This window comes from Hesperophylax consimilis, chromosome 4 (genome assembly GCF_061612785.1).
Source record: "Hesperophylax consimilis isolate HC1 chromosome 4, BYU_Hcon_1.0, whole genome shotgun sequence".
Taxonomy (NCBI): Eukaryota; Metazoa; Arthropoda; class Insecta; order Trichoptera; family Limnephilidae; genus Hesperophylax; species Hesperophylax consimilis.
In genome coordinates this window covers 499,820-509,211 of record NC_142839.1, presented here as the reverse complement: position 1 = coordinate 509,211, position 9,392 = coordinate 499,820, and the positions used below count along the sequence as shown (strand labels likewise).

The 9,392-nt window shown below is 31.1% G+C and overlaps 2 non-coding genes across 2 annotated transcripts; one reads left to right on the top strand and one right to left on the bottom strand.

Annotated features, from left to right (window-relative positions):
• Positions 1-5,243: 5,243 nt before the first annotated feature.
• Positions 5,244-5,315, bottom strand: TRNAN-GUU (transfer RNA asparagine (anticodon GUU)). The gene has a single exon. It is a non-coding gene; the product is annotated as a tRNA-Asn (tRNA).
• Positions 5,316-5,465: 150 nt separating this feature from the next.
• On the top strand, positions 5,466-5,537 carry TRNAN-GUU (transfer RNA asparagine (anticodon GUU)). Its single transcript has one exon. It is a non-coding gene; the product is annotated as a tRNA-Asn (tRNA).
• The last annotated feature ends 3,855 nt before the right edge of the window (positions 5,538-9,392 follow it).

Here is a 9,392-nt window from a genome sequence, read left to right as displayed (position 1 = left end):
CACTAAATACACTTTTTATACAAAGTGATGACAAAACTTAGAATAACAACAACAGCAGGACAGGACAAAACAAGAATATTAAAACTAAAACATAATATAAAACAGGAGGCAGTTTATGCTCAGAAATGAGAATTTTCTGAGCAGACACTTTAAAAAGGTATGTCTTTAAAGTATGTCTCTATTGTTTTTATTTCTATTATGATTTGAATTATCTTTTGTTTTGTATAATTTTTTTTGATTCATATTCGTTTCTTACAAATTTAATTTACTTATTCCGTATTATGTTGTCTCAGTAGAGGTAAAGTCACTAGGAAGAAATCCATCATTGGTTTTATTTTGGCTATATAATACTTATGTACAAACAGATTAAAGGTAAACCGTCGATTTCCCGAAAATTAATAAATAAATAAATATTAGTTAAAAATACAATCCGAAACAGTTGCAAGATTCATCCAAGAGTTCACAGCATAAATTTTGTTGATTGAAGTGAGATTATTCAAGTCAATTTCAAATAATCAACATCGCGAAATAGTGACAGTGAAATTGACATATAACTAAGCTAAGTGAAGCTCTTGTGATTGGTCAACAACATCGCCATCTTTCCAACACCAACCATACAGCTTGCTTCGGCTTGCTTGCTCGCAGGAGAAACAAAACGTGCTTGCTCATCGTATTGTTTCTGCTTAACAAACAATCTACTGCCAGAGTGACAATGAGTTCGAAAAAAACCGGCTCTCAACAGCAAGATAATCTAAACACAATGACAATGTCCAAAAACAAAATGAATAAGTACTGCATCTGAAGACATTAACTTTTATTTAACTTTAGATTTTTTTTCAAAATTTTCGTTTTACGTAGATTTAAAACAGGAGAAAATAAAAACCCAATACTTGAATATGTATTAAATGTTGGAATTTCAAAAGACAACCGATTTATTTGTCAACAATATGATGATATAATACTCGCTTGGACTCCATGAAAGAGTTTTTAAAGTTGAGAGCTTAAAAAATGATTTGGCAAATAAAGGTAAAATTATTAAGCATCTGGAAACTAGACTGGCATGGTTAAAACAGTTAAATCTTGATGAATGTATTGAAATAACAGTCTGAAAAGTCTGATCAACATCGCAAAATAACTGCCATGAAATTAATGGAAAATGCTAATCTCAAAATAAGTTCGGAGGATATTACCTCGGCAATAATTCAATATGACAGAAGACCAAGTCATTCAAAAAATTCTCTTAAAATTATTAGCAAACGAGAAGGTGATTTCAATAATATTAAGGTGTTTCATAATTAATTTTAGAACACGGGTGCAAAATGCGCCCAATGGGTTAGCAGAACTTATAGAAAAGTATACATATACACAAGTATTTATTTATATATATAAGAAGTGAATTACTGAAAATAATCGTCAATCTTTACCACATTTAACTGATTCATCTGCCAACAATTAAACCGGTTGTCACGTTATGTTCCTACTGATATTGTCCATTGGTAGGCAAGTCAATAGCATTTTGACTTTATCATTAGAGAATTTATGTGTGTGCATAAACCATTACAGTATAAAAAAGGGAAAAAAAACAATATTTGGACATAATGACGGATTTATGGAAATGAGTTTCTGAAAAGCGAGTTTTTCGTTTTGATCTAAATTCTGTTGGGCTGGTTTTACATCTCAATTCCATGTGAAGTTTATTCGAAGCCTTAGGGCCGGATGCTCCGAATGCACCAAACTTGGTGTTCGGATTTCACGTAGGCTCTTTCAACCTTCTTATGCCTCAGACCAGTATTTTCAACAAGAAGGTTATTTCAAAACGTAAGAAAATGATATTCCTAGAAGAATCATCAACTCCTTATTTTAAGGAACTAGTTTGAAATGTCAAATTGAATGGAAAATAATTAAAATATAAATGTATTCGGTTTAATAACGGTTCCATTCTAGTGAAAAAATCAAGGAAATAAAAGACGAAGATGACCTCAATGGAATATTATAGGGGTTAAATAGTAAAAGGTACCGAAAATATTTACAGCATTGGATTACAATACAGAACCTTATTTAACTATTAAAGATTGATTAACTTGCAAAGTTTTCTTTACTTGGATGTTTGAATTCAAGAAAAAAACTGTATAAATCCTCCATCCCCCGCTCACACCGATAATTTCCTGTGGTCACTGAATGCACTGCTTGACTCTACATCTATATAAATTGCGTAAGTCATTTTATGTGGGGACATAAATATTTATACTTTGGTTTAATTAATATGAAAACTCAAAAATACATCTCACTTTTGGCTTTTCATGGTTTTGAAGCCAATCATAATTTCACCTACAAGAGTTTCTACTAAAATTAAATTCTAAATTTGAACCACAGGAAGTTGTCTTCACTAATAATATAACAGATCGTGGTGCAAAATTGCTGAGATTTATGAGCTTTAGATTAAAGAAAATAGCTAATGATAAAGAAAAAAATAAAAACCGTCACAGATAACATTCAAAGTAAATTTAAATGAGGAATCATGGAAGTAAGTCCTGGAAAAAATATAAATTGTTAAAAAAATCAGTATGGAAAGTTGTTAGTAGTATTTACGTTACAATATTTTTTTTCTAATTTATTTTCTAATTTTTAGCATTTTTTTCTTGTACATTTTATCATTGTTCTTTTTATTTTATTATTAGCAAAATATGTTATTTCACATGGTCACCCTACATATTTACTACTTCATTGAAATAGTTTCATTCAGCCTAGTAGGTACCCATTATTCATGCAACAATATTGTTCTTTCAATTTACATATTAATATTTTTATTATTTTGTAAAATGATTATCCTCGACACAGGCTAGTTAGTCATAGTGAGGTTAATAATTAAAATGTAAACAGTGATACCGTATATAAAGAAACAATAAATCAATAAAATATAAATTTTTGGGCAAGTTGAACACCAGACTTTATACTAAGACGCATATATATAAATAAATATATAATAAATTTATTTTATGCATATATAAATATATATTTATAAATATTTTTTTATACACTATCATTTTTTAATTAATTTATTTAAAAATAAATAACACAATTTGTGCTGATAACAAAAAGTAAAAGTATAAAAGGTAAAAAACGTATTATTAATAATGACGTATCAATGATTAATAATATTATAAAATAATAATCATTAATACATTAAATTGTGATATGACAATAATAATCCCAAATAAAATTATTTGCCAATGGTGTAAATCTCTATACGCTTATAAATATCCAAAATGATTATCAAATTATAGGATGACTTAAATAGCGTAGCTATCGATTGTCAGAATGAGCGGTTATTTTTAATGATTCAAGAAATGGCAAAAAAAGAATTAATAACGTTTGTGTAATTTACATAATATAATATATAATGTAAATTTTCTGCGTTGAAATAAAAATAGCATCGGAGGCTATGCAGGTATTTACCTACATCATAATTCACGCTAGATTGTGGTGCATATATTAAGAATCGGTCATAAGTCTAAATATATCATTCATTATTCCGGGCTTTTTCCTCTGTCTGCATTTGATTTATCGAACACCCGTGAAGTAGAAAAATCATTTGTAGCAATCAATTACGTAAACACATAGGTACCTTTATTGAATGCTTCATTTGATTTTGATGTTCGATATAAAAAAGCAATTTGATTGAAAAGCATCTTTAAAAAGGGCCAAGAACTAAAACAAAACTCACATCACTCATGTTCATTTATTACGGTCGACCCAAAGAGCTGACTTTGATAGGTGAAATATGAAAATCGTATGTGGTGAAGAGGATTTGAATAGTAAACTGGAAGAACTATAAATCATGGTTCGTTATCAAATTTTCGTCTGAGAGAAAAACATTAAAACAATTCTTCGCTCAGCAGTCTCTCGGTAATCTCGGTGGGATATTTTGTGCCCAGCATCCAGAGTCAATCAATCATGGCCCTGTCGAGCTGGACTAGGCATGGCAAGGAGAGAGGTTCGTGCCATCGTCCTGAGATGTCCCGAATCCTGACACCTAGTCGCCCAGTCGCCGCGGGCTCCAAGGAACTGGGAACTACTGCGTGATAAGAATGCTCTCTCATTGTCAGGATTGTATTCTTCACAGTTAATCAAATACTCTTTCCAGTAGTCTTCTTGTTTGAGCACTTGACAGCACCAGAATATTAAAGTTGATGTGTGAAGAATAGTTTTGATTGTATAACGTCTTATGATATAATGTACTTTGGAATTGCGTTTGTAATGGAAACGTTATATTATCAATGTTATCACATTTCCAACCAGTTTTCTCTCATTTATTATATTATTCAATACATGGGTATCTACATGACCCTATATTTTAATGATATAAAATGTTAAAACAATATTTATAATAAATATAACTAAAACACGAGAAAAGATTTATCGCCGGGATTTTCTATTTTCTGAACGACTGATATTGTCTTTCAAATGTGTAATTATTAACATTATGTCAATTTATATTATTTTTTTCCACTTTGTTAATGGACGATTCCTATTCGAGGTATCTTTTTCATAAAATTGTAAAGGATGACTTAAAGCACATTTTACAGGTTTATTAACTCCTAATTAATCAAGGGATCGAAATAAAAAGTAATCTACTTATTATATACTTCGAGACAGGCTAGTCCTAGTGAGGTTAAAATTTGAAATGTAAATAATGATATGTACCATAATAAGAAACAATAAACCTGCATTTAACGTACAAATAGAAAACAAATTAGTGTAACGGTTTGAGAGCAAGTATCGCGCTTATTCTACTTAAAATAAATCAATTATCTACCTATTCATTATATTTAATTTAAACAACGTAAAGCTATTAGTAGGTGCTTTATGAAACCACGTACCGGGGTAAATGCGAAAATTAGTTTCAATGTCCATTAAAAACTGAAATAGGATTTTGCGTCATAAATATTGTGATAATTTAAAATTCATGACATACACGGGCTAATTATTATATCATGATGAATTATTAAAAGTACCATTCATTACACAAAAACAGAAAATTACGTTTAAATAATGGCACCTGGACCATTATTATAATCATACTAAAATACGCTTTTCATGTGCTGTTCTGTGCATCAAATGATTTTTGTGAAATTTTAAAGGAAATAATGTACGAAATATCATTTCAGTTGTACAGGTAATTGATGAAGAATTTTAACGGTTATTAGTCAATAAAAGTGGTAAAAAAGCATTAAAAGTTACATCGCCCCCGGGTGGGCTCGAACCACCAACCTTTCGGTTAACAGCCGAACGCGCTGCCATTGCGCCACGGAGGCTATAATAAACATCGCTATATTAAGATTATTACATATTCACTAAACGCTTCATCCAACGTACAGTGAATCTCGTGCACGAATCTCATCGCAAAGTGATTGTATTTTCAATTTAATCGATTTATGTACATATTTTATGATGAATCTTGCACAGCCTCCGTGGCGCAATGGCAGCGCGTTCGGCTGTTAACCGAAAGGTTGGTGGTTCGAGCCCACCCGGGGGCGATCTTTTTTTATTTATCCTTATGAATATGGTATAATATGTGGTATAGTTTTTTTTTATTTATCCTTATAATACGGTCGGTGGCCGAGTTGACATCGCGCTTGGGTCCCACTCAGGCGTAGTGTGTTCAATTCCTCGGCCGGCTAAGTCCTCCATCACAACACAAGCAACATTTTCAGCTTTCTGTGGTGGTAGTAGGAGATTTTCAAATATTGTCAGGTTATTCGTAACCCGGGAATGTTTGTCTTTCTTTATCACTATATAATTATGATCAAATATCACTATTTTAACTATGTGTCTATAACCACAACGAGAGATTATCCTTGCGGAATGACCGAAGACAGCGTAGGTATTATGTATGTTATTGCATCAAATGAACGGTTTTACTTGATTTACGGCGGGCGCTATAGAATGGACAGTTAAAGTAGAATGAAGGGAATCACGAGGTTATAGGAAAATACATGTATTCATATTTAAAAGCACAAAGTCTATCTTTTTGAACATTGGACTTAGAATGGTCTTCGTTTTAATTTTTGGGAGTCTGCTGAGGGTAATTAATAAAAACAAAAGAATTGACAATTTTAACATTTTAAAAAACAATTGACAATTGAGACTGAATAATGATGTTAAAAACATTCGTGTAAAAGTAATTTGTTACCATGATTAATAAAATATGACAATAATTATGAATAAAGATGGCATATTCGCTTTTGAATCGAGATATTTCCCAAAATGTATTAAATATAAGAGATTCAATCAGATAATTCGATTTATTCTACGAGCGCCGCTGATAAAAGTGTGATCGGAATCGTAACTTATCGAATTACTCAATTTGCTTTATTTTTTGTCCCCCAATTTCCGTTCATTATGCAAACTCACTGCGGAATATTTTTCGTGGTGATCTGCCACGATTTCATATGGATACAAAACAAAGGAATTTAATTTGATTAATTGGTTCAAAGTTGTTATCAAATAAATACGCCGCGCGCTCTCGCCGTAATTAATATTTTCGTTAGCCGCCATTTTGTCCAGAGCGATTTTTCAATAGACAGAAAGTTGATCAGTAAATAAACACATTTTCAGTGTACCCCACTGCTTTATTAATACAGTAATGGGGAAGAGTCCGGAACTGTTACTTCTTTATTTAGGATATTATCATATTTCGTTGAGTTTTTTTAATCGTTTTGCAGGTTATGTGGTTTTTATTCAAATAGAATGTACGCGGTTTTGTGAATTTTGAATGGGTTTTAAAATCTCTTATTATGGCTGAAATTTCATAACCATTTTCGGAGTAGGTACTAGGGCCAACTATATTAAGGACATTAAAATGTGTTTTTTTTTTGTATTTTCTTAATTTATATATTATAGAAATTATTATGTACCAAATGTTCCTAAATTCACGTTCATCCTTTTCTGTCTCTCGGATATGATACTGTTGAAATATTTAGTATTATTTGTCGCGATGTCTAAAACATAAGGTCACCATTGTTTTTAATAGAAAAACATCAACATTGTGTCCGTATTCGAGAGTATACTTTTAAAAGCAGTCGAATATTTAAATCTTTCGGAATGTGTCCGGGGTTAAAGCGCGCTTACTTCTACAGGTGATGCTACATGACGGTAGAAGTAAAAAATAAAAATAACTTTTTTCGAAATTACAATTTTTTTTCTCATACAAAAATATTTTTCCATGTAAGAATATTTTTCCCATACAAACAATTCAACTTGTTAACAGTAAAACTACCTTAAAACGTTGGAAATTCTGAAAAGTTTTTTTTTTACTTGTACTATCTTGTAGAATCACCCCCTGAAGTTAGCGAACACCCTGTATTGCGCACAATGACTAAAAAAAACTCGATTGGTGATTGATACTGGTAGGTACTGTCATTTCATTAGAACGCAGGTAACAAGAGTTATCCACATTTATTTAAATTTAGAGTTATTGAAAACATTTATACGTAGGTAGGTACCTTAATACAAATCCAAGTACAAAAAATATTATTAGTACTACAATACTTTACGGGAGACAAACAAAACCACTATAAAGCTAAAAAATAAATATGTAAAAAATATGATGAAACATAAAACATCGACCACCAGGTATTAAAAATAATAACATTATTTGATACATTTCGGTTTGACTCATTTGAATTCACATCACTAACCGATTCAGTATTCACGGTGCATTTATGCCGAACCATTTATAATACACCGCTGATACTAAACACGAATTATGCCGAATATTAAATATAACGATGATTGATTTGTTCACAAGGAATGAATACAATAATTCTACCCAGTTAAGTCCCCGTTGATTGCGTGTGCTGCCAGCGATATAGACAACGTTAGATTGGGTTACCTTCGTGACTCGAAACAACACCAGCAGTGGTTAATTTATGTTATTACTCCGATAGCAAATACGTCTGTAGTGTAATTTTTAACATAACATAATAAATGTTAATAAGTATGTGTTCGATCAAGGTAACCGAAGGTAATCGGTTGGTAAAATAGTTAATAGTAAGGGATAGAACAATAAACTTAAAAATATATTATAAACAACACAATTTTAAACTTTTTTCCACTTGTTTTTTTATTTGACCGTGACCGGTTTCAGCCTGTTAGGGCCATCTTCAGACTGGTACGGCCTGTTAGGGCCATCTTCAGCCTGTTAGGGCCATCTTCAAACCGGTCACGGTCAAATAAAATGAAGTGGAAAAAAATTTAAAATTGTGTTCTTTATATATATTTATAATGGAATTCCACCACGAAATAACAGTTTCAAATATTAAAATATTAAAAAATAAACTTAAAACAATCGTAGAAAATAAAAGCAACACGCGCCAATTTGTACTGTATCTAATTTCTTCGTTGTCCAAAAATATAATGATTTTATTACATTTGTGGTGGTTTATTGAGATAAAATAACAAAACAAACTCACTAACTAAACATCATGCCCTGGAAATCCTGGAGGGGTAGGCGGAGAGGTTAGACCGTAACTTTATTCAATCAATTTAAAAAAATCATTTTAGTTTCTTTAGGAAACATACAGTTATATACATAATTTAATTTTATCTTTAATGGTGAATATAAAATAAACCAAGAAAGTTCCATTTACAATATTTTTGTTATGGATACAGATTATTAAGCAATAAGCTTATAGCTTATTAGTAAGTTATAATAATACATACAAAAAGAATAAATAAACAATAAAAACTAATAGTTTTGAGTTAATACATTGTAAGGTCAATGTGATTTTAAACGTTTTAAACAGATAAGTCTGAGCAAAGAGTTTTGTGCGTATTTCGATTTGAAATTGTAAATATAAATATGAATTAGGTATTCGATCTGGTATTGCGTTCTGGGCAACCAAATTCAATCTTTTCTAATAGAACTGGATAGTCAATAAAGTAGTTCACTATCTTATACATAAACAGTAAGCTAAAAATTTGTCCGCATTTCTAAATAGTTATATTAAAAATTACACCGATGATTTTCAAAACGAAACGAAAGAAAATTGAATATTTTCATTTCGGTTAATATAAGTTTGGTATTGAGGATTCCAAATGACAGATCCGAGATAAGATCTTACATTTGCCATGTATAGTATATTTGTGGCACGTTTGGTATACGAGTCGTAGACTACCATTCAGAAACAAAACGTTGATTGAATTGGCACTTACCGTCTATATTGACAGATCTGAATAGTCAGGTACTTCTCCAACTTTCCTCTTTTAAAAACGGGTAAAAATAATTATCTCTTTTTAACGATAACCAATTACCTAGCAAAGCGGTCTCCTAGTGATTTCCGTATCATTAGCACAATCACCTAAAGCAAGCAGTAACTGCCTAGGCTCGT